General features: G+C 41.8%; 1 long non-coding RNA gene across 1 annotated transcript in view; it reads right to left on the reverse strand.

Annotated features, from left to right (window-relative positions):
• Window positions 1–23,985, reverse strand: part of LOC123804113 (uncharacterized) — a 439,047-nt gene that overhangs the window by 25,812 nt on the left and 389,250 nt on the right. The gene's annotated exons all lie outside the window — the stretch shown is intronic.

The following is a 23,985-nucleotide window of genomic DNA, read 5'->3' on the forward strand; positions in this document are numbered from 1 at the left end:
ACAGACCTTACGTAGCTTCCATCATGCCCTGTAAAAGCAGAGGTAACATCTGAGCCCAGTTATAATTGAAGTGAACCCAAAAGAATCTCCCTATTACCAATGAATGTGTGAGCCGGGCTGTCAAACTATACTCTAACCTAGCCTAGATTAGTAAATGAATATTCGGGTCCTGCTAATTTCCTCAAGAGAAAAGTCAGGTGCACCCTCTCTCCAGCAAAGGACATTATTCCAGGGTGGTTGCTAAAACTCGTCTCAGTCATTTATCTTCCTCCACTTCACCATTTAGCAAACAATTATTGAGTACCTGTCGCAGGCAAAGATTTTGCTTGGCATTTTTTGGGGGGCGGGGGCAATATAAATGTGACTATGATCTGACCTCTTCCCTCTAGGAACTTATTCGTGCTAGAAAGCTTGTGAACGCTATCCCTAAGGTCAATGATGAAAAGTGCCCGGAGGGAGAAACAACTGAGGAGGGGCTGAGGGTTTTAAGAGAGGCCTCTTGGAGGTGACTGTGCAAAGCTTCCTGGTCCAGTGCTATTTAAGATGGCCTTTGGAGAACATAGGCTTTGCCTATAAAGGCTGTGAGGAGGGAGCAGCAGGGCAAGTCCATAGTGGCTGGAAGAACATGGAGCCTGTGTGGGGAACTGTCGTCTTCCAATTCCAAGCATGTGCTTCCATGTCCTTACCTGACCTTGCTCCTTGACCATGTTTGACTGATCTAGAGGTCTGTTTCTCTGGAATTGTTTTATTTTTTTTCTTTTTCTCCAAACAGATGCTGTGAATGAGGTATCTCTGTTGGTTACAGAAACTGTGGGATGGCACTCCTGGGAGGCTTAGGTGGTAGTTTTCTTGACATCTACACAGAGATAAGGAAGGTGGTGGGCAGAGAGGCAGAGACAAGGGTAGGGAGGCAAGGGAGTGAACATTCCTCACCTCCAGCCCCCCCCCCCCATCCCAAGGGGTGTCCCAGCCTTCTGTCTGTAGACAACCTGTGTCCTTCCAATCAAGTTCCCTTTTGCCTTGGCTACTTTGAGGTCCTTGGAAATCCAGAGACATCTTTCAAATGTAAGGGCTACTACAATGGTCTAGGTGAGGACTCAGGAGAGCCTGCTGCAGGGCAGGGGGAGGCACAGGATGAGGAGCCTTTGTGGAGGTGCAGGTGGTGGACTGAACTGTCAGCATGTGGTGGTGGTTGAGGCTTAGAAAGAGGCAGAGGGGAAGGACAGCACCAGATTTCCAGGGATCACTGGCCTGACTATGACTCTAAATCGTCATTTAGTATGCTTTGTATTATATGGCATAAAACTTGCCCCCGCCCCAACCTACGGAATGTTAACTTGACACCTAAGACAGTTGAGGCTTCCTGTGATTTTGTATCCTGCTATTTCTTTTTCTTTTTTTTTTTATTTAAAGATTTGATTTTATTTATTCGACAGAGATAGAGACAGCCAGCGAGAGAGGGAAACAAGCAGGGGGAGTGGGAGAGGAAGAAGCAGGCTCATAGCGGAGGAGCCTGATGTGGGGCTCGATCCCAGAATGCCGGGATCACGCCCTGAGCCGAAGGCAGACGCTCAACCGCTGTGCCACCCAGGCGCCCCAAGTATCCTGCTATTTTCTGGTGATACAGAATGATAAACAACCAGCAGAAGATTTCACATCTTTTTTTTTAAAAAAAAGCATTTGAGCTATGTTCTCCTGTGGTCCTCCCCCTCCAATACGCTCTTGGCCGGAGCCCATCCAAAGCAGCGCCACAAGCCTGGCAGTGTGCAAGCAGCTTGGACGGGGCCAGTATCACTCAGAAGGGGAAGATAACCACACACACCAGTCTGACTGTGGTCCCAGCAGTGGACTGGGGGCAGGCAGCTGATCTGCCTGCAGGCCCCACCCACCAACGACACAGGGAAAGGACCCTGAAATCTGGTGCTACTGCATCTCTGGCAAATGCCTGGTCTGACTCAACTCAAGCCCAAGGTAACTTCAGACCGGCCTGCTAACAACACAGGACCAAACTCTGCTCACATCGGGCAAAGACAGCCGTTGCAGATGAGTGGACCGGAGGCAAAAGTGGCTCAGACACAATAACAGGGCACACAACACACATAGGAAACACCCGTGAAGGGCCAGGTTCTGGTGAATAGAGGACAATGCAGTGCAGTACACTGTGGGACCTCTTATTCACAAGGCCACTACTTGCGAGAGCAAGAGACATAGGTGACTTTCCTAACACATGGAGACAGACACGGAGAGTAAGACAAAATGAAGAGATGTCTACTATAACCACTTTTATTCAATATAGGACTGGAAATCCTAGCCACATCAATTAGACAAATAGAAGAAAGAACAAGCATCCAATTTGAAAGGAAGAAGTAAAACTTCTATTTGTAGATGACATGATACTATATATGGGAAACCCTCAAGACTTCACCAAAAAACTACAAGAACTGACAAATGAATTCAGTAAGGTCGCAGGACACAAAATCAATATGAGGAAATCTGTTGTATTTCTATATATACGAGTGAAGTAAAAGGAAGAGAAATTAAGTAAACAAAATTATTTAAAATTGCACCAAAAATAATTTAAAAAACTAGAAATAAACTTAACCAAGGGAAGTGAAAGACCTGTACTCTGAAAACTGTAAAACAGTGATGAAAGAAATTGAAGAGGACACAAACAAATGGAAAGATATTCCATGCCCCTGGATTAGAAGAACGAATATTGTTAGACTGTCCATACTGCCCAAAGCAATCTACAGATTTAATGCAATCCCTACCAAAATACCAAAAGCATTTCTCACAGAACTAGAACACTCTTAAAATTTGTATGGAACCACAAAAGACTCTGAAGAGCCAAAGAAATCTTGAAAAAGAAGAACAAAACTGGAGGCATCACAATCCCAGATTCCAAGGTATATTACAAAGCTGGGGTAATTAAAATGGCACGACACTGGCACAAAAATAGATGCACAGATCAAAAGAAGAGAATGGTGAGCCCAGAAATAAACTCAAAATCATATAAGCAATTACTCTTAGACAAAGGAGGCAATATGCAATGGGAAAAAGACAGTCTCTTCAACAAACGGTGTTGGGAAACTGGACAGCTACATGCAAAAGAATGAAACCAGATCAGTTTCTTACACCAAATGCAAAAAAATAAACCCAAAATGGATTAAAGATGTAAATGTGAGACCTGAAACCATAAAAATTGTAGAAGAGAGCAACATTTTTCTAGCTATATCTACAGAGGCAAGGGAAACAAAAGCAAAAATCAACAAAATAAAAAAAAATCATCAAAATAAAAAGCTTCTGCACAGCAAGGGGAACAACAAAACTAAAAGACAACCTATGGAATGGGAGAAGACATTTGCAAATGGCATATCTGATAAAGGGCTAGTATCCAAAATATATAAAGAATTTATACAACTCACCACCCAAAGAACCAAACAATCCGATTAAAAATGGGTAGAAGAGATAAACACACATTTCTCCAAAGAAGACATATAGAAGACACATGAAAAGACGCTCAATCGTCATCAGGGAAATGCAAGTCAAAACCACAATGAGATACCACCTCATACCAGTCAGAATGGCTAAAATCAAAATGACAAGAAATAACAAGTGTTGGCAAGGATGTGCAGAAAAAGAAACCCTCATGCACTGTTGGTGGAAATGCAAAGTGCCAATATGGAAAACAGTATGGAGGTTCCTCAAAAAATTAAAAATAAAACTACCCTGTGATCCAATAATGCCACTACAGGTATTTACCCAAAGAATATGAGAACACCAATTCTAACAGATATAAGCTGCCCCATGCTTATTGCAGCATGATTTATAATAGCTGAAAGTAGCCCAAGTGTCCATCGATAGAAGGATGAGTAAAGAAGATGTGGTATACACACACACACGCACATACACACACACACACACACACACACACACACTCTAGAATATTAGCCATAGAAGAATGAAATCTTGCCATTTGCAACAACAAAGATGGAGCTAGGGAGTATAATGCTAAGTGAAATAAGGCAGAGAAAAACAAATCCCGTTTCACACATGTGCAGATTTTAAGAAACAAAATACATAAACAAGGGAAAAAAAGAGACAAACCAAGAAACAGACTCTTAACTGAAAAGAACCAACTGCTGGTTACCTGAGGGAGGTAAGTGTGGGGATGAGCTCAACAGGTGATGGGGACCGAAGAGCACCCTTATCATGATGAGCAGAGAGTAAAGTACAGAAGTGCTGAATCACTATATTGTACACTTGAAACTAACATAACACTGTATGTTATCCACGCCGGAATTTAAAGACAAAAGAAAAAAAGGGAAAAGAAAAACACATGAACTTATCTAAATATGTTTTAAAAGTGGGATGAGGTGGAATTAATTCCCTCCTGAGAAAAATGGCTTTCTAAAGCTACTAAGATACTTGCATTTACAAAACAGTTGGTACAAACATTCCTCTGGACTGTACAAAAAGGGAGAGAAAGGCCACTCATAAGACATGGTCTACACTATTACTCACACCTGGCTCCTTTCTCTGGTGCTTCATTAGAGCCTGGACCTCACTGTCAGTTTCTCCATCTTCCTGCAGGTAAATGTTCTTTTGTTTCTCGATTGGTTCACTTCAGCCTGTTCTCCCTTTTGTTTGCATTTTGATTTCTTTTATTATGTTAGTCACCATACAGTACTTTATGAGCTTCTGATGTAGTGTTCCATGCTTCGTTGGTATAACACCCACTGCCCCATGCAATGCGTGCCCTCCTTAATACCTATCACCATGCATTTTGATTTTGTCTGAAGATTTTTCTTGTGTTCCTGTGGCTCTTTCCGTGATTAGTTCCACTTAGTAGGAGCAGGGTCACTGACAACCTTGCTGATCTCTTAGGACTCTTCCTCCCCCACCCCCTTGGGTTGAATTACCCTTCTGTCAGATTGCCCTGTCAGATCGAAGTTTCCAGGAAGAGTGATGCTATAGAAATTCACACTTCTGGGAGCACAAGAAAAACAGAGAGGGCAAATAATGGCTCAAAAATATTTTGATAATCCCGTACATTTGTTTGTATAGTTGACCATGGATTTCCAAGAATGTGGTGGAGGAGGAAAGGGAGGCAAAATGTAATGGACCAATTGTAGGAAATAAACTTGCAAAGCTAAAAAATATGGTCTAGAGGCTTTAACAAAACACACACGGGGCTGATTCTATAAATAGCTATGGCAGCATGTGGAGTTCATTAAGTCCGAGGAGTGGTTCAGGCACCTTGGAAGGTAGCTGCGAGAGCCGGCACACTCCAAGACTCGCCCTGCCCTTTCTCTCAAAGACTTCACAGATGTCAAGAGTTTCCAGGGGGCTTTGTTCTCTCTGTGTCTGCCCGCAGAGGGAAGTGTGGCCACACCTTGCCCTTTGCCTGGCTCACACTGACCAGAATTTGGGGAACAAATGTCTGGTGTGTTAATAGATCTAGCAGAGAGATTTGGAATTGGGATTGGTGAGTTTGCCATCCTAATTTTTGTTCTCTGCTCTTTCTCACAGCTGCTTAATGTCATGCTGAAGCTGGTAGCTGTGTATCAAAGAGTAATTAAAATATGATTTCTGATGTGGGATGCCACAAAGCAGTATTTGCTGGCATTAGCCCAATTCCAAAGGGGACAGCATACAAGTCTTCTTGTTTATCTATGTTCTTTCTTGGAAACCCAGCTAACTTCTTACCCCTTCAGTTTTGGGGTCTTCCCTGAATTTCTCAGTCTACCCCCTTCCCCTCCTTTGAACTCTCTCAGTCTGTATCTCTTGTGCTGCAGAAAGGCAATGGGATTTCATAGACCTGAGTTCATATTTCAGCTAGGAGCCTTGTTATGTTATCTTGAGTAAATTTGAGCTACCATAACCATATAGACAGGGCTTACTAAATGATCGGTGATTGTTATCTTATTTCTCTATTTGTATTTAATTCTCATCACAACTGCATAGGGGCTCTTATTACCTTTACTTTTTATGATGGGGAAACAGAAGTTCAGGGAAAAAACTTGCCTCAAATCACATGGCTTATAGGTGATAATGCTGTCGGAACTGAACCTGGATTTCTCACCTATTGCGCTCTGCTGACTCCAGATTAACTTTTCTGAACCTTAGTGCTTGCATCTTTGAACCAGAGAAATTTGGGCAACTGTAGTAATTCAATGAGAGAGAAAGCCTAAAATGCTGGTTTAGAAATATGTGTATATGGGGAAACCTGGGTGACTTAGTTGGTTAAGCGTCTGCCTTTGGCTAAGGTCATGATCCCGGGGCCCTGGGATTGAGCTCCGTGTTGATGTTGGGCTCCCTGCTCAGCAGGGGGTCTGCTTCTCCCTCTCCCTCTGACCCTTGCCCCCTGCTCATGCTCACACATTCTCTCTCTCTCAAATAAATAAAATCTCAAAAAATATGTATATGTAACCCTTTCCTCCCCCCACTTAGAGTTTTATCATAAGCTATCATATATCTTCTCATGTTTAAAAACAGAATTTTCACCTAGATCCCAACTTTTCTGTATATGGTGGCTCTAGTTCATAGAAACTCTGTAGGTCTTAAGCTAGTAGTGTAACACAGCATGTAAAGACAAGGGGATGACCTGATTGTAATAATTATAGATTCTCATTCTGTCCTTTTGGATATGCCTAGTAGCATGGCATTGTGACACACTGTCCATCCTGTGGGATGGGGCTGTCTGGTCTTGTTTACTGCATTCTTTCTCAAATGGAAGCTTGTGACTACAATATTACTACTCCAGGAAATTAAGTCCATGGAACCATCAAACGTGTTTCCAAACTATGTAGACATTTTCCTCAGATTCTTGGAAGTTTAATCTTCCTGTTAGCTATCCAAAAGTATTATAAAAATAGGCAATAGTGGGGACATATGAAAAGGCAGGTAAGCAAGGTATTTCTTGTGTCTCTCGGCTACTTGCCTGTAAAATTTTTGAGTGTAGTTTTGAGTGACATGTGTAAGCAAAAGACAGAGATGTGGTGAGTCAAAGAGGAGAAAAGGAGAATATTCAAGGAGAGGGGTAATTGGCCCTTCATTATTTCCCAGCATTTTCCAGCAGCTTGGGATATTAGATGGTGGGAGTATGTGTGTCTATGGCAGAAGTGAGGTAATGGTCAGAAGCCAGTGATTCCCAATCCTGGCTATACATGAAAATAACCTGGGGAGAATTAAAAAGTGCTCAGACCAATGGAATCAGAATCTCTTGAAATGGGGCCAAGGGAATTGATATTAAAAAAAAAACGCTTCGGGTCATTCTCATGTGTCTCTGGTGTTGAAACAACTAATGTAGGAAAACTAACCAGACCAGAGCCAGAAACAAACTGTTTCCCTGGTACTATCTTTGGGAGAAGTAATACAAGACTATAGTTAATCTTGAAATAAAGGGAGGCAGACAATTTCAGGGACCCCCAAGAATGTGCACTACAGGTATCTTTGGCAGAAGTGACTACTAATTATGTGTGTTGCCAATGGATTGATTTCCTGTTAGAACCGTAGGTGGAAGGCCCGGAGCAAGTATCTATATTCAGAGGTATTCTAGAAGTGTACACAGGAAGGAGTAAGCCATATCAGAAATAAGCCTTCTTTCTTTATCCATTATAAATACATACCTCTAAATACCCAGTGGTGCAATTGCTGAATCATAGGGTAGCTCTATTTTTAACTTTTTAAGGGACCTCCACACTGTTTTCCAGAGTGGCTGTACCAACTTGCATTCCCACCAACAGTGTAAGAGGGATCCCCTTTCTCCACATCCTCTCCAACATTTGTTGTTTCCTGCCTTATCAATTTTTGCCATTCTAACTGGCGTAAGGCGGTATCTCAATGTGGTTCTGATTTGAATTTCCCTGATGGGTAATGATTTTGAACATTTTTTCATGTGTCTGTTAGCCATTTGTATGTCTTCATTGGAAAAGTGTCTGTTCACATCTTCTGCCCATTTTTTGGTTTCTCGTGTATTGAGTTTGAGAAGTTCTTTGTAGATCTTGGATACCAGTCTTTTATCTGTAGTGTCATTTGCAAATATCTTCTCCCATTCCGTGAGCTGCCTCTTAGTTTTTTTTGACTGTTTCCCTGGCTGTGCAGAAGCTTTTCATCTTGATGAAGTCCCACAAGTTCATTTTTTCTTTTGTTTCTCTTGCCTTTGGAGACGTGTCATGAAAAATTTGCTGTGGCCGATGTCAAAGAAGTTGCAGCCTATGTTCTCCTCTACCATTTTGATGGATTCCTGTCTCACATCGAGGTCTTTCATCCATTTGGAGTTTATCTTTGTGTATGGTGTGAGAGAGTGGTCAAGTTTCATTCTTTTGCATATAGCTGTCCAATTTTCCCAGCACCATTTATTGAAGAGACTGTGTTTTTTTCCACTGGATGTTTTCTCCTACTTTGTCAAAGATTAGTTGCTCAAAGAGCCTAGCTGGGTATTTACCCCAAAGATACAGACGTAGTGAAGAGAAGGGCCATATGCACCCCAATGTTCACAGCAGCATTGTCCACAATAGCTAAATTGTGGAAGGAGCCTAGATGCCCTTCAACAGATGACTGAATTAAGAAGATGTGGTTCATATATACAATGGAATATTACTCAGCCATCAGAAAGAACGATTACCCAACGTTTGCAGCAACATGGACGGGTCTGGAGGAGATTATGCTTAGTGAAATAAGTTAAGCAGAGAAAGACAATTATCATATGGTTTCACTCATTTATGGAACATAAGAAATAGCAGGAAGATCGGTAGGAGAAGGAAGGGAAGAATGAAGGGGGGTAAACAGAATGGGGAATGAACCATGAGAGACTATGGACTCTGGGAAACAAACTGAGGGCTTCAGAGGGGGGTGGGGGATTGGGATAGGCCAGTGATGGTTATTAAGGAGGGCACATATTGCATGGTGCGCTGGGTGTTATATGCAAATAATGAATCATGGAACATTACATCGAAAACTAAGGATATACTGTATGGTGACTAACATAACAAAAAATTATTAAAAAATAAAATAAAGATTTTATTTGTTTATTTGAGTGAGAGAGAGAGAGCACTAGCTGGGACAGGGGGAGGGGCAGAGGGAGGAACAGGAGGAGGGGCAAGGGTAGAGGGAGAAGCAGACTTCCCACTGAGCAGGGAAGCCCTACATGGGGCTCAATCCCAGGACCCTGGGATCATGACCTGTGCTGAAGGCAGACAATGAACTGAGCCACCCAGGCGCCCCCCCTCCCAGAATTCATGTGTGTTTAAACTCTAGTTAAAACTTGGGGGAAATCAATGGATTTTATACCTCAATTGGGAAGTTCTGTCTTATTAAGCTATACTATTGGAAAGTATAATACAGTGTCCTGACCACAAATTAAAATTCAAACTACCAACAGAAATACTAAACACCAAAGAGACCATTTGACAGTACACTTATTTTGAGAATGGCAAATGTCCTATCAGGGTTGTTTACAGAGTGAAAGATAATTTCTAATTATGCTATCGGATGGGAGCTAGGCTTTAATGCTCCAGTAATTTCTCACTGGAATACTCTTTAAGCAAAAGGACCATGTATGTACCTATATATAGTGACGTAATGTTGCTCATATTTAAAGAGATATAACAAACTATGCTGTCCTCCTAAAGCTTTCAATTTAAATTATCACAATAAAATCTCCCTTTTACTCAAAAATATATATATATACCTCTAGAATTCCTCTCTCATCCTTGGCCTTTCTTTTCTGATCTTGAAATAAGAAGGCCAATTCATCTTAGTCCTTTCCCTCCGGCTACTAGTGCTACTCCTGTTCCACTGTGAAGAAGAGTTAACGGTCTCAAGTTTTCCCTTTGAAAATTATTTCTACCTGTTCATTGCAGCTATAAATGGCACCATGATCACTTTTCTTTGAAAGTCCTCCAGCTGAAAGGTAGTGTGCTGTCCTTCAAAAAGATAAGTAAGAATCAAACAGAACCATTTGAATCCCTCATCTGTTAATGAATTATGTGACTTTTGGCAAGTTTCTTCATCTCTGACTCTCTGTTTCACAGTATGGAAAGTGGAAACAGTAGCATCTACCTTAAAAAGCTAGTGAGAGGATATGAAAATAAATGTAGGTTAAACATACAGGCCAGTGTCAGGAATAGAATAGTTGTCTGATCGGTGTTAGTACTGCTGTTTTTTTTTTTTTCTTTAGCACATCTCCGCACTTAATTTCAGAGAGGAATAATTATGTTAAATCACTACAGGAAGAAATTATACTAAAAACACCACACTTGAAGAATCTCTACTCACATTTGAAGACCAAGCACAAACCATGCCAACTCAATGATAACCTAAATGAAATAATAATGGTAAAAACTACTGGTCCAGGGCTTGACACATGGTAGGCATATAATAAATGTTACTTCTTTTCCTATTCTTACTTCTATTTTTAGGAAATTTTCTAGGCAAGAAAGGTGACGCAGCATTATAATATATCAATAAAACATTATAATAATCTCCATTATTGCTTTTAAACTTTTGTTACACCATAAGCTTTTAGCAATTTTTCCACTTTAGGATTTCATATCTTAGTATCTTACCCGTTGTCTACTTCCCAGATAATTCTATCCTGACAGAATTGAGCCTGTGATTCAGTCCTCCCCTCTAGTCTCTCCATTGCCATTTTTCTCAGGAATTTCAGCAACCACGTTGACCTTCCAATACTCGCATTATGGTTTCTGTCTTTTGATTATTTCTTTTCATTCCACTACATCTCCCTACATGCATGACCATTATTAGAAATGTCTCCACTGCTGAGATCTTAATTCTATGGTTCTCCTTTCTGAACAGAACCATTTTTTATTCTCTTACTTTGGACACACAGTTCCCAGGTGTGGTGTACAGCCTTTGAAAAGGATACATAAGGACATTGTCATGGGCCACATTAAGCCAGATAAATTAATTTGGTTCTAATACCAACCTAGTTTACGTTCTTTTGACAACCTAAAGTAAGAATTATTATGAATGTCAACTAAATCTTGTATACACACAAATGGTATTGAGCAATAGATTGTACCAGATGAACTCATATAGTACTATAGTAGGAAACTCTAGAAACTCAAATCATTCCAGTGGCTTCTGCCTGTAATTTTGTTATTGCATATGATTTGGCACCATCTGCAAATTTGTCCAATCTCTGGTTTGATCTGTACTAAATAAATTTAAGTAAATTTTACATATTGAAAAATGGGTTGAACTGAACTGAATTTAGGGGACTATATGAAATAAAGGAATTAGAATTGAATCATTCTTTAGTCCTTACATTTCTTGAGCCCCGACTCTGCGTCAGGCACTGTGCTGGTTCTGGGTGGGGAAGCTAAGGATGATGAAGAGCTGGCAATCTAGTGAGCAAGACGGTAAGGAGACACAGGTGGGTATCCAAAGAGGTATTTCCAGCTGCTCCTTGGCTCACAGTTTTGCAGAGATATTCATTGTGTTATGGTTACAGAAGGTGGGATTGTGAGTGGACATAAGGGCTGACAATTTAGAATGTTCTCTGCCACCTTTTATACACAGAGAACAAAGACATCTGGAACACACCCTGTGGGTTTTCAATTTATGAGCTCCTTGGCATTGAGTTTGAGTAGGTGGCTGGTAGCATTTGGTACCAGGTCAATATGTCAGATATATATGCCCTTTTATTTGGAATTTCCTTGTGGATCATTCCTGGAAAGGATGCTAGCCTGGGAGAATTCTTTTTTTTTTTAATATTTTATTTATTTATTTGACAGAGATAGAGACAGCCAGCGAGAGAGGGAACACAAGCAGGGGGAGTGGGAGAGGAAGAAGCAGGCTCATAGCGGAGGAGCCTGATGTGGGGCTCGATCCCATAAGGCCGGGATCACGCCCTGAGCCGAAGGCAGACGCTCAACCGCTGTGCCACCCAGGCGCCCCTAGCCTGGGAGAATTCTAATGCAAATATGCTTAAGCCATCAGATGTCCCATTGTTACATGTCTTCAGAGTAGCCATTTTTGGTATTCAGAAAGAAAGGAATTTGGATATATGAAATTCTGGCGTCTGACTCAGAAATGCTGACACCAGCATTTCATATATCTATATCTATATCTATATCTATATCTATATATATTTGGGAAAGAGGGAGGCAGCTTTGAGCTTCTGAAAGTTTTGAGGTTAGTGTTTGAACTCATTTGATCTCATTTGATCTCTTCAACTCTTCTGGTTCATCCAAGGGAAACTTCCTCCAAGGGAAACTTCTTCCAAGGGTCCTTGGAAATAAAACTCATTCTATCCATAGTTGTTTTTGAGGATGAGGTCATGAAGGAATCTTCAGTCTCTTAACCTTTTTTGGGTACTCAACAGATCCTTAGTGAAAACAAGAATGTACGTTCTGGATGCTCTTTGGTGGTGGCAGAGGAGTTACCGCAAATCATGCCTAAAGGAGAACCCTCCCACCAAGGCGAGGACTCGTGGTCTCTCCCCTAGAGCTTCTTGCCAGTGTGCTTATTTGTAGAGCTACTGAGAGGACCTCTGGACCTCTGAAGTGCTGGCCAGATGTGACTTGGGGAATATGTCACTGTCACACAATAGGAAATGAAATCAAGTTAATTGATAATTAATATTCTATAAGTAGTATTTGTTGCCTTGACCATGTCTGCATTTAGGACCCTGCCGACCCTAGAGTCATCTCTAGCAGATTCCATCCAAAGGACAGTTTTCCTAGCTTCAACAGTTTGCCTCCTCGCTTCCTCAACATTTTGATGTCTGTTTAGAATTAATGGTTTCTTTTGTCCTGTGGCCCTTTTAGGACTTTTTCCTTTTGCCTTGTATTCTACAGTTATTTACATTCTTGTCTTGATCAACAAATGATAAGCTCTATGAAGGTTTACTTCTACTTATTTCTATAGTATTGACATATTAAGTGCTAATTTTCTTTTTTATGAAAGCATCAAGCAGGTTTAAAGCAGTAGGAAGAAGGAAATTAACAGGACACATGTATTAAAAGGTGATGATGTGTGTGTATGTGTGTGGGGGAGGGGTAGAGGACCCCTGGCCCACTCCATTATCTTAGTATTACACAGAGGGGGACGTTTATGGGTTGACTGTAGATACAAAAGTTCAGGTCTTTATTTCAAGATGTCAGCTGAGTAAGTTAAGGGGAGAATACATGCATAAGAAAGGACACTGCTAGCTCTCCTAAATCTTCTTCCTTGACAGGGACAGAAATTACCACGGTTTGGACTGGGGAAAAAATAAGCAAGCTAATAAAAGCTAATCTGTAATGGAATTAGAATCAGGAGCTTTTAAAAAATTTACAAATATTTAAGTTTTATCCGTTAACTTCTGTCATTGTTGTTTATGAAAGGCAAACATGTTCTCTCAGGCAATGCTGTTTGTGAACGTCTACTCCTCTTTAGGCTTCAACTCAAATATCGCCTCCTCTGTAAAGCTTTCCCTGACCCAAATTCAGCAAATTTGTTGCTCCATCTGGTCTCTGAACTTTTTAGGTGTGTCCGTCATGACAATGGTGACCTTGCCTTGCAGTGGCTTCGGATGAGTCTGTCTTCTCACTGGACTTGTAGCTACTTTAAGCAAGGCTGTCCGTAGGATGCAGTATGCATTCCACAGTTTCATGAGGAAATAAGTATTCTTTGGGGCTATTTTTGGATATAATAGATGGGTCATGGGGCTGATGCAATTTGGCATTTCCTAATGCTTTTATGTACAATATTTCTAAAGAGAAATACTGTGAGGGCAGAGATCGATTTAGGTTGTATAAGTCCAGTCATTCACTTGCCACCTTCATGATTTTATTGTATCTGTTACCACATGTACTATTATTTAATCTTTTTTTTTTAGCTCAACTCATTTCTTTTACTCAAAATAGTTTAAAAATTTTTTTAAAGAAAATTAGCAACACGTGCGTAACTTGCCATTCCTGAATAGAGGAACAACATTCAAACACATTGAAATATGAAGTGTTTATTTCTATATTGCTTAAAATTATTTCTGTGTGACTGATGGTGAGTGGGGCACTCTTAGGAAACATGGCTCCAGGGCTTTCATAAAGCCATCATTTTCCTTCCTCTAAAATATTCTTACTCTTAAAGATGTTGTTAGTATTTCTTACACATCTCTACTAAAATACTCTACACAGCACAAGAGAGGAGACATGCTCTCTATTTCTCTCTATTTCTCCACCTCCTCACCTCAGGCAAGAGTAAACATGCAGTCTGGGGTGATCTGGTGTGCGGCATTGAAGTATATATTTTCCTTCAAATACTTAAGTAAAATTGATAATCTTGCACATTGTTTATTTGGTGATTTTGAATATAACCAATGACGCCATCAGGTACCACACTTTAAGAAGCACAGTCTTGGGTAAAACACAGTTTTATATTAAATGGTCTCTATTTTGGTACTGGGGTGTAGTTTGGTAAAGATTCCTCACTGAATGACATCATAACTGAAACCCAAGATGACTCATATTTGCAGAAAACTCTAGGAAGAATTTATCTATCGAGACAGTAAGAAGTGAAAACAGAAGTGATTATCTAGATCATACTGGACCAGACTTAAAAATTACTTTTTGGAAATTAATTTTGAAACTACTTGAGAACTAGTTTTTCTCTGAATGACAGAGCTCAAGGAGCCCCTCTCCATGTTGCAGGGAAATATTATTCTTTATTCTCACCAGCTTTGGCCACTCTCACCAAGGCCCCAGTGATGTCATTTAGCAGGGGGTAGAAGTGGGTCAGTGCCATTGAACGACATGTTCCTTCCCACTGATAAAGCCTGTAGATTTTCTGGATAACGTGCCACAGAAGTTAGTGACTAGCTAGGTTTTTCACTTATTAGTTGGCTTCGGTATACCAGCTGGGAGCCTCACTGATGTAGACTTTCATACCGCTCAGCTTACTAGATAATTACTATGTGATACAAATATATTCTAAAGTGGGCCTAAGCTGGGATTTAGAATTTGACTGGTAGATGTTTATTTTTTGTCTCATCTGGTCTCATTTTTAAATTTAGAAAAAGGAAATAGAAGCCCTTGGCTTTGACTTAGTATTCTGTTTCTGTACTTACTGCTAGTGGAGATGGCTGGCAGGTTGATTAAACCGTCTTCATTTAGCTGGTAGGAAGGAGACGTGTAAAACTGCCCAGAAATCAACAGAATAAGCCCCCAGGGAAAGAAGCAAAACTGAACTGGAATCAGTTTTAAAATCTGAGACTTGACTTCAAATAAAACTGTCTACATGATCATTCTTATTTAATTGGAATTCTAGGTGTTTTAGTGGTTTTAGGTGATAGAATAAAGGAAGGTTTAATTATTTTAATGTAGTGTGCCCAATCTTGTGTCATGGTGTGTGCCTGTGTGTGTGTGTGTGTGTGTGTGTGTGTGTGTGTGTTGGAAGGGAACTGGTGGCCATTTAGAGGCGTTTCAGCCAACTCTGGCAGCATTGCTGGCTGTCTCTGGGAGTAAGATTTGATGGTGACTGACCTTGGGTCTGAAGAAAATTAGCCCACGTGCTATTTCCTAGTCTAATTGGCCTCAAGAGCCATAAAAAGCAGCAGAAACTCAGTCCCCTCTCTTTTACGGTGAGGGCTGATTTGTCTACTTCCCAGTCGATGACCAGAGACACCAGAGAGAGATAAAGTCAGGATCTCTGCTCTGACCCTCCATTAGGGTTATGGTCCATTCCTTTAAGTCCACACTTAGGCATTGGAAACCCAAGAACATAGCCACCATTTAGCCATGGTCAATCTGCCTTTGAGTAAAAACAGATGCTATGCCTATCAGGAGTCTTGTTTCTGGTCAGCATTTACTTGCAACCTCTAGACAAATGCCCCCCACTGCCAGAAATGCCTGCACTTGGACTCTTCTTCCAGGGGTCTAAGCCCGTGTGAGGGAAGAGAGCTATGAGTCTCTGGGTTCCACTCTGTTTTTCAATGATTCCTTCCCCCACCCGGCTCAGAGTAAAGAAGAGGAGCCATATGGGAAACATTATGTTCTGTCATCCTGTACAAGTCTCTCAAAATCCAAAGACAGTAGGAATTGGTTAGGTTTTGGAATTGGCAGATACATGAGTCAGACAATGGATAGGAAACTGAGCTCCTCTCACAACTGCCTGGAGACAACAGACATCTTTGGTCCTACTCACTCAGCCCCTCATCAGGCACTGAGAACATGGTAGGCTGGCTTCTGGGCTCTGCTGCTTGCTGGCCACAAACACAGGCTCATCTCTATGGCCCTTATTTCCTCATAAGCCAAAAGGGGGGGTTAGTTACTTTTCTAAGGGTACTTTCAACTGAAATTCTGTAAGGTGGCTAAAATTGTGGGATGGGGGAAGGAAGGGCACCCACAGGGAAAAGGTGCAGGACGCTGGAATGCTAACACAAATCTCTAAGGAATGTTCAGGTCTCTCTTCATGTTTAAAGTTTTTTTTTTTTTCTTAAAGATTTTATTTATTTATTCGACAGAGATAGAGACAGCCAGCGAGAGAGGGAACACAAGCAGGGGGAGTGGGAGAGGAAGAAGCAGGCTCATAGCGGAGGAGCCTGATGTGGGGCTCGATCCCGCAACGCCGGGATCACACCCTGAGCCGAAGGCAGACGCATAACCGCTGTGCCACCCAGGCGCCCCTCTCTTCATGTTTAAATTCAATTATGCTCATCGTGTCCATCATTTCCTAGAATTTCTACTTACTTGCTCTGTAGCCTTTGGCTAATTGCTTAACTTCTCTAGATTTCTCTTGTTACTTCTATAAGTTGGAAGCAATAACAGCATCTGTATGGAGTTGTTGATTTTGGTATTTTTATTTTGAAGACAAAATGGTTATACACTTAAGGGGCTTAGCATAGGGCATGCTTATGGAGGGGTGCTCAATAAATGCGCATTTTCTCCACTTTCCCCTTTCTTTCTAAAATTGCTTCATTCTGGACCCTTCCCTGAAGAATTTGTTCTAAGCTGGTGCTCTGATCAGGTGTAACCCAGTTAAGAGCAGAGCATCACTGACGCTCCTCAGAGCAGGAAAATGCCCAAGCAGAGGTCTGCGACATGCTCTTCATGCTTCCTAAAGCTGTGTAGCTGAAAGATGGGAAGACACTCCAGACGGGTGCTCTTTCCGACCTTTCCTCCCCCTGCGCTCTCCCTACCTCCTGAATCTCACCCCTCCTCCAGGATCTGGCTCTCTGGCCCTCACTACTGTGGATTTGTCCCCGGTTCCTCTGGCCAGAAGAACCCTCTTCCATGTCCGGAGTCCTCTCATCTTTACTCGCTGAGGCTACTTTTCACCTATGTTGTGAAATGTCTTCTGTATTTTAAATTGCTACTGGTATTTATAAATCCCTTTGCTATTAAACACTGTACCTTTCCTTCGTCTCTTTATCTAGATGGCAGATCTCTTGAGGGCAGGCGGTTTGTGTTTCTACGGCTCCCTGAACATGATAAGCATGCCACTTGTGGGCAGAGACCATGGTAAAGAATAAATTTACACTTTCCATCTGTTTCCATGGTAACACTGTCTCCTCTCACACCCTTACTACTATTAGTATTGAATTTTCTCAACAGTCAGTCGCTCTACTTCTTTCCCTTATAGAGTAGATGAGGCTGCTAAATTTGAACTTGTGTTAACTTCTAGAAGGATTATTTTCTTTTTCTCTTCTTTTTACATGTAAAAATGAGGCTGTATTTCTTTTCCCTCACCTCTGCATACCTTTCTGAGGGCTCAAGGATCTAGCCCAAAACTCTCCTCCAAGGCTTTTAAAGGTGGTTAAAATGTTAGTCTCCTAATAATGAGACCTTTTTGTTAAAACAAATGTCATCAACGTTCCTTGATTCCTTTCCATACTCCAAGGCCTCATCACTGTATTTCAAGAATTCCCTAAAATGGAAAATAGCAGTCTTACAAATCAATCCCCACCTGACCTATTCTCCACAGTCAAATCCAAATTCCTACTGTAAAAGTTCTTCATTCCTCTGAAGCTAAATGATACAAAAATATCAAAAACACCCTTGTATTTGAATCATCCTGGTCTCTTTCTGCTCATACAGGCTGATTCAGCAGATTGGCTCCTGGGGGAGGGCACTGGTTTCCAGCCCATTTCAAACAGACAGAAGCATCTCCAAGCAGCTTTGTCAAAGGCCAAGGACATTTTTTCGGCATAGACTCTGAGCTTGTTGCCACATAAACAAATAGAAGGATTTTACTTCAGCTTCCTCAATTTTTTGGATTGACAATGAGTGCTAAGAGAGAGACAGAAGCCAGTAAGGCAGCCGGGGGCAGCTAGAAGCCCAGAAGCAAGCTGGGAATTGTTGGCTCTGGCTCCACGGTCAGGGCGAGGCTGTGAGCTAGCTCAGCCATGAGAATGTCTGGAAAACCTCTCGGCTGGACATTTCATGGGTAGACCCAAAGCCTGGATGATGTAGGAGCTAAGAGAATCTGCCAGAATTCCCTTGCTTCAGGGAGCAGTTCTCACCTCTGGCTGCACAGTGAAATCACCTGTGAGGCTGTTAAAAGCTGCCTGTGTCTGGGCCCCACCCCAGGCGCAGGGAGTCCCAAGGATGGGTGTATCTGAAAAGATCTCCAGGGACTCTTAAATGCACTCAGGATGGAGAGCCACTGACTGGATGGTGAAAAGTTGGATTTTCATTTCAATACCTTGACTTTCTCTGTTAATTATGATCTGCGATTAAACACCGATATCGACATTTTTTATTTTGAGGATATTCTTTTTCCTCTTTTGACAGGTTATTCTTAAAGAATATTAGTAGGCTAGATCTAGCAGGCATATCAGAGATCGCCGAGCCCAAATGTGGCAAACAGGTTTAATGTATGGTGCCAGCTCTAACAGAGGCTGCCTGAAGGGCACTGGGAAGGACTGAGGAGGACCTTGAGACTGTGTCTTGAATCAAGAGCTTAAAGTTGTGTCACTCTTAAAGATGACTGCCATATGTAAGACAGTGGCACAATGCCTTTCCTTACGTATAGAAGGAAATCACTTGCAGAGAAAATATACTTGCCCAAACTCATACCTAGTGACTGCTTTCTTTCTTTTTTATCATTTATTCTTTATTTTATTTTTAGAAGAGAGTGTATGGGGGTGCCTGGGTGGCTCAGTCGTTAAGCGTCTGCCTTCGGCTCAGGGCGTGATCCCGGCGTTATGGGATAGAGCCCCACATCAGGCTCCTCCACTGGGAGCCTGCTTCTTCCTCTCCCACTCCCCCTGCTTGTGTTCCCTCTCTCGCTGGCACACTCTCTGTCAAATAAATAAATAAAATCTTAAAAAAAGAAGAAGAAGAGAGAGTGTGTGTACCTGTGGGAGCAGGGTGGAGGGAGGGAGGGTAGGGGGTGCAGAGGGAGAGAGAATCTCAAGCAGACTCTCTGCTGAGCGAAGAGTCTGACATGGGACTCGATCTCACCACCCTGAGATCATAAACTTAGCTTAACCGACTGTGCCACCCAGGTATCCCTTCTTTCCCATTAAGCATGGACAAAATTCTTGGTATTTAAAGGGCAAAGTTAAGTAGACTATATACACTGAGGTTGTCCCAACCCAGTCAAAGTATGTAATCATTTGCTAAATTTGAATCAGTGGCAAGAGCTAACAGGGATCATTTATGCCCCAATTCAAGCCAGTGGCTTCCACTTTTCTTTGCCTTTATTTGTCTATGCAAACATGGCCAGTGTTGGGGACCAAATTGGCAGCACCAACTCTGTGGCTTGAAAACTCTTACATTTTGAAACCTGGGAAAGGCTAACACCTCCTGGCATTTGGGAGCTGCTGCTTCAGCCTCCCACAGGCCCTTTGGTTCTTATTTCCAGGTGCTTCCTAGTCTTGACGTGTGCTTTTTAGAGAATTAGTAGATGATGTGAGCTTCCTGAGATGAATGTTGCTTCCATTAACTAAGCGTGTGTCCGTAAACACAGCCATAGATTTCTGACTCTCTGATGAGACCATCACCCCCACTTCAAGACCCTGGTTTCTTATCCCTTGATTTCTGGCTAGCCTGGGGTGACGGCTTCGCTGTCGCCTTTCAGTTCTGTTCCAAATATCCACCTGCTCTCCTGCCTTGGGACATTACTCAGCTTTTTTAACTTCTTTGACAGAACTTTATCTTGAGAAAAGATCTTGGGATCTTATGGGCAGCACACAATAATGAATTGCCTGCTAAGATCAGAAAAACTTCCAAACTTAAGCCTCCTGCCCAGTTATGAGGAATGTGTGGCAAAGAGCCACTCTCATCAATTGAGCCCAACAAATATTTTCCCTAAATGTTATTTATATTCAGTTCAGTTGATCATTACTACATATGTGGCTTTCTACTTTGCAAGCTAATAGTTTAGAATAAGTTTTATTCCTTCAAGAAAGCTATGCCAGTATATGTATGTTTAAATAGCCTAGAGGATGAGCCATATTTTATTTGTGAGAGTCGGGGGAGGGGAGCCTTGGGGTGGGCTTCATTTTCTACTTCGTACACGTCAGTGTTGCTGGAATTTTTTTAACTATTAAGGACATACTTTCCCATTGGAAAATAAAAACATTAAATAAGTTTAGGAAAGTAAAAATGTGTTCATGAAATCTTAGAGACGAAGAGATCTCAGAGTTCATTTAATCCTTTGATTCAAAATCTTCCATGAATCTGTCAAATTTATTACGCAGTTGTGTGTGTGTGTGTGTGTGTGTGTGTGTGTGTGTGTGCACTAGTGTAAGGCTGCCAATCATCCTTTCTTAGGAAGAAACTATTCTTTTTTTTTTTTTTTAAAGATTTTATTTATTTATTAGAGATAGAGACAGCCAGCGAGAGAGGGAACACAAGCAGGGGGAGTGGGAGAGGAAGAAGCAGGCTCACAGCGGAGGAGCCTGACGTGGGGCTCGATCCCACAACGCCGGGATCACGCCCTGAGCCGAAGGCAGACGCTCAACCGCTGTGCCACCCAGGCGCCCCAGGAAGAAACTATTCTTTATTCTGAATTATGTCTCTCTTATATTTGTTTATGGAATAGTAGTGACAATGATGACTTTTTAAAACTTTACTTGGTATAATAAATAATTGGAGACTCAGTGTCAGTTCTTAAAACTTTAGATACTTATGGGTTTATTAAAACTAGTCTTGAAATTACTTATGTTATCAACTCCCCCATTTTATCGACGAGGGAACCGAGGCTCAGAGACTTGTGAAGTACTCATAAGAACTGACTTACTGTGTTCTGTTCAACAGACCACTCTGTCTCTCAATTTAAAAAAAATATTCATTCATGTAACATTTGCTTGCTGAGCATATAACACAAATTAGTCTAGATGTTAGGGGTAAATAAGAATAAACAGAAATATCCTCCTGGAGCTTATAGTGTAATGTAATAGCTAACAGCATTAGTTTACATACCATAAGATAAATCATTAAAATCCTTTTCCTTTTTGGTAAATAAATGAGCCTTATTCTGTCTTATTGATTACATATCATCATTTCTTTATCTGTAGTTCGTTACTGTTCTTTATAGTAGACATCTTGCTTTGTCCATAATATTAGCAACTTATCTTGCACTGGAACCATGCAAAATTTTTAAATGGTTTTAAAAGTTAGGCATAACAAATGCATGTTCATTGTAAAATATTTAAGCAATATTTAAATATACAGAGAAATAAGTGGGACCCTGCTTTCATTGCTCACAATTCTCCAATCCTGCTCTGGTCTCTGGAGTTAACCCCTGCTGGATAGTTTTGGGGATATTCTTCCAGAGCATTTTCCATAGTCTATGCTTCTTTTTGTTATGTAGCCTTTCTTATAGAATTAGCTATTTCTTGCAAAGTGAACTCTCTTTATCCCAGTTAGAGGGATCCTATCATTTCTGAAAATATGACCATCAACCAGCCCTTGATAGTTTTGTCTAAATACAGACCCCTCTCAACTTAAAAACAAGTTGTATTTAAAAGGTTTCTATTTTACAAGCTGACTGGAACTCGGAATGTGTTCTCTCATAAAATGAGTTTCAAATATGTTTTACACAGTGGCTGCAGCAGCACAAGTAAAAGGTCAATATGGAAAAGAAACATTTAAGGAGTATTTACCATGTGTGAAAAACCCTATTAAGAACTTTCCATTATTTCATTTACTCTTTGCAACATTTTTGTTAGGGTGGTTATTATTCCAGACTATTCAGATGGAGCAATTGCTGTTTAAAGTAACGAAGTAACTTGCCCATTGTCATGTAAGTTGTGAATGTCAGAGCCGTGAGTCAGCTCCGTGTGTCTGATTCCTAAGCACGTGCACCTTCCAGCCCGTTAGTCGGTTTAATAGGGGAAAGGTGTGCACATGGACACGTATCAAGCCTCAGGAAGTGGCATGCTGTTTACTGCCTCCTGATTTTGTGCTGCTGTTAGGAAAGATCAGGAGCTGGAGAGCTACAAGCTCTGGTTCCACTCTCTTTTACTTATACCCCAATCGGGGACTGAGTCAGACCAGTCGATTGACATATTGGTTGTTGCTCTCCGTATATATTTTGGCTTCCATAGCCAGCCAGTAAACACACTGCTGAAAATTCTGGTTTTCCCTCTAGATCTACTCTCTAGCCTTCACCCCACTTTGAGCCTTGTGAGACGAACCTCCTTGGACTCCCTTCCCTCTGGCTTCTGATTGGGTTTGTCCAATGGGAGGCATCAGCAGGAGATTGGAAAGTATGAGGGAAGAGATGTCAGGGCTCTCAGGTCTCTGTCTCCTTTCCTGTCACTGTTTGGCAGTGGCTGGATTCCTACCCCCAAAGCCACAGCTTCTGCTGGATGGCTTCTTTACATCTTCTGCTCTAAGTCCCAGCGAACAGTTCCTCCCAGGTACCTTCAAGCCAAGGCTGGTAACAGCATTCTACTCTTCCTAGGCGGCTGCTTTACCATTTCTTGTCGGTAACAACTGGCCCACGCTCTCGTCAATGTCCCTTCACCAAACTCTCTTTAGTTATCCCTTTGGAGTATACCGTCTGTTTACTGCTGGGAAGCTGGCTGATCCAGTAAACGAAGCCTGGATTTGCTCCTGAAAACAGATCCCCAGAATGGGATCCTGTGATTACGTTGCTCATGTGTTTATTTGATGAGAGCACAGATAATCTCCTTGCCAGGGTAGAATGGCTAACAAAGTATGTGGTGGAATAATAGTCACTCAAATTATCAACAGCTGCTGGGGGCTGGTGTGCAGGTGAAAAGCAGCGATCCTGTGACCGTGGTATGCATTGTTTTGTCAGGTGATTCAGATTACATAGACCGGGCCGTCGGCTAGCTACTTATGAAACCCAGAGAGCATAAACAGAGAAAAGGAAAAATTATCAGCCTTGAACATCCAACTCAGGGCACAGGTCGAAAATCAACAGCCTCTTTGCAAGTGTTCAATGAATCTTTTGCCTCTCTAGCTGCAGGGCAAATATATCTAACTCAGCATAGCTCGTAAAGAATCTCTTATCTAGGCACCGGGCAGATACGATTGACGATCATCTGTGGCTGAACCCATGTCCTATCTCCATCCACTTTTCCCCTATTACATAGATGTCGAGGGGCCTGCAACACCACAAAATAAGAGGTGCATGTGCTGAGGCTTCGTATACCTGGGACTGACTCTCCAGTCTGACAGGAGCCACCTCCATGGCACTGAGCAAATGGCTCAATCACTGGGAGACACAGTTGCTGTGTCAATACTGTGCAATGCTGCTTGGTCTTATGTGATAATTCACAAGCAGAAAGGACTGGATTCCTGAGATAGAAGATGAGGTGAGGTTCTTTTTGGCAGATACAGAGAAGACTGAGAACTGCAAACCTCCCAATTCCCCTGATCCTTCAGTGGTTAAGGAAGAAGCTCCTGCTTCCCCCCGCCCCATATCGGAGGCAAGCCTTCCCCTCTGATCTTTGGCAAGCCCCAGTAGGAGAATCAATGTAGACCTCTCGTGTTTTGGAGTATAGTCGTGACGCCTTTTGCAGGTAACTATTCTCCCTTTAAACAGCTTCTACCTTGC

This window comes from Ursus americanus, chromosome 36 (genome assembly GCF_024610735.1).
Source record: "Ursus americanus isolate L20-20 chromosome 36, mUrsAme1.1.p, whole genome shotgun sequence".
Taxonomy (NCBI): Eukaryota; Metazoa; Chordata; class Mammalia; order Carnivora; family Ursidae; genus Ursus; species Ursus americanus.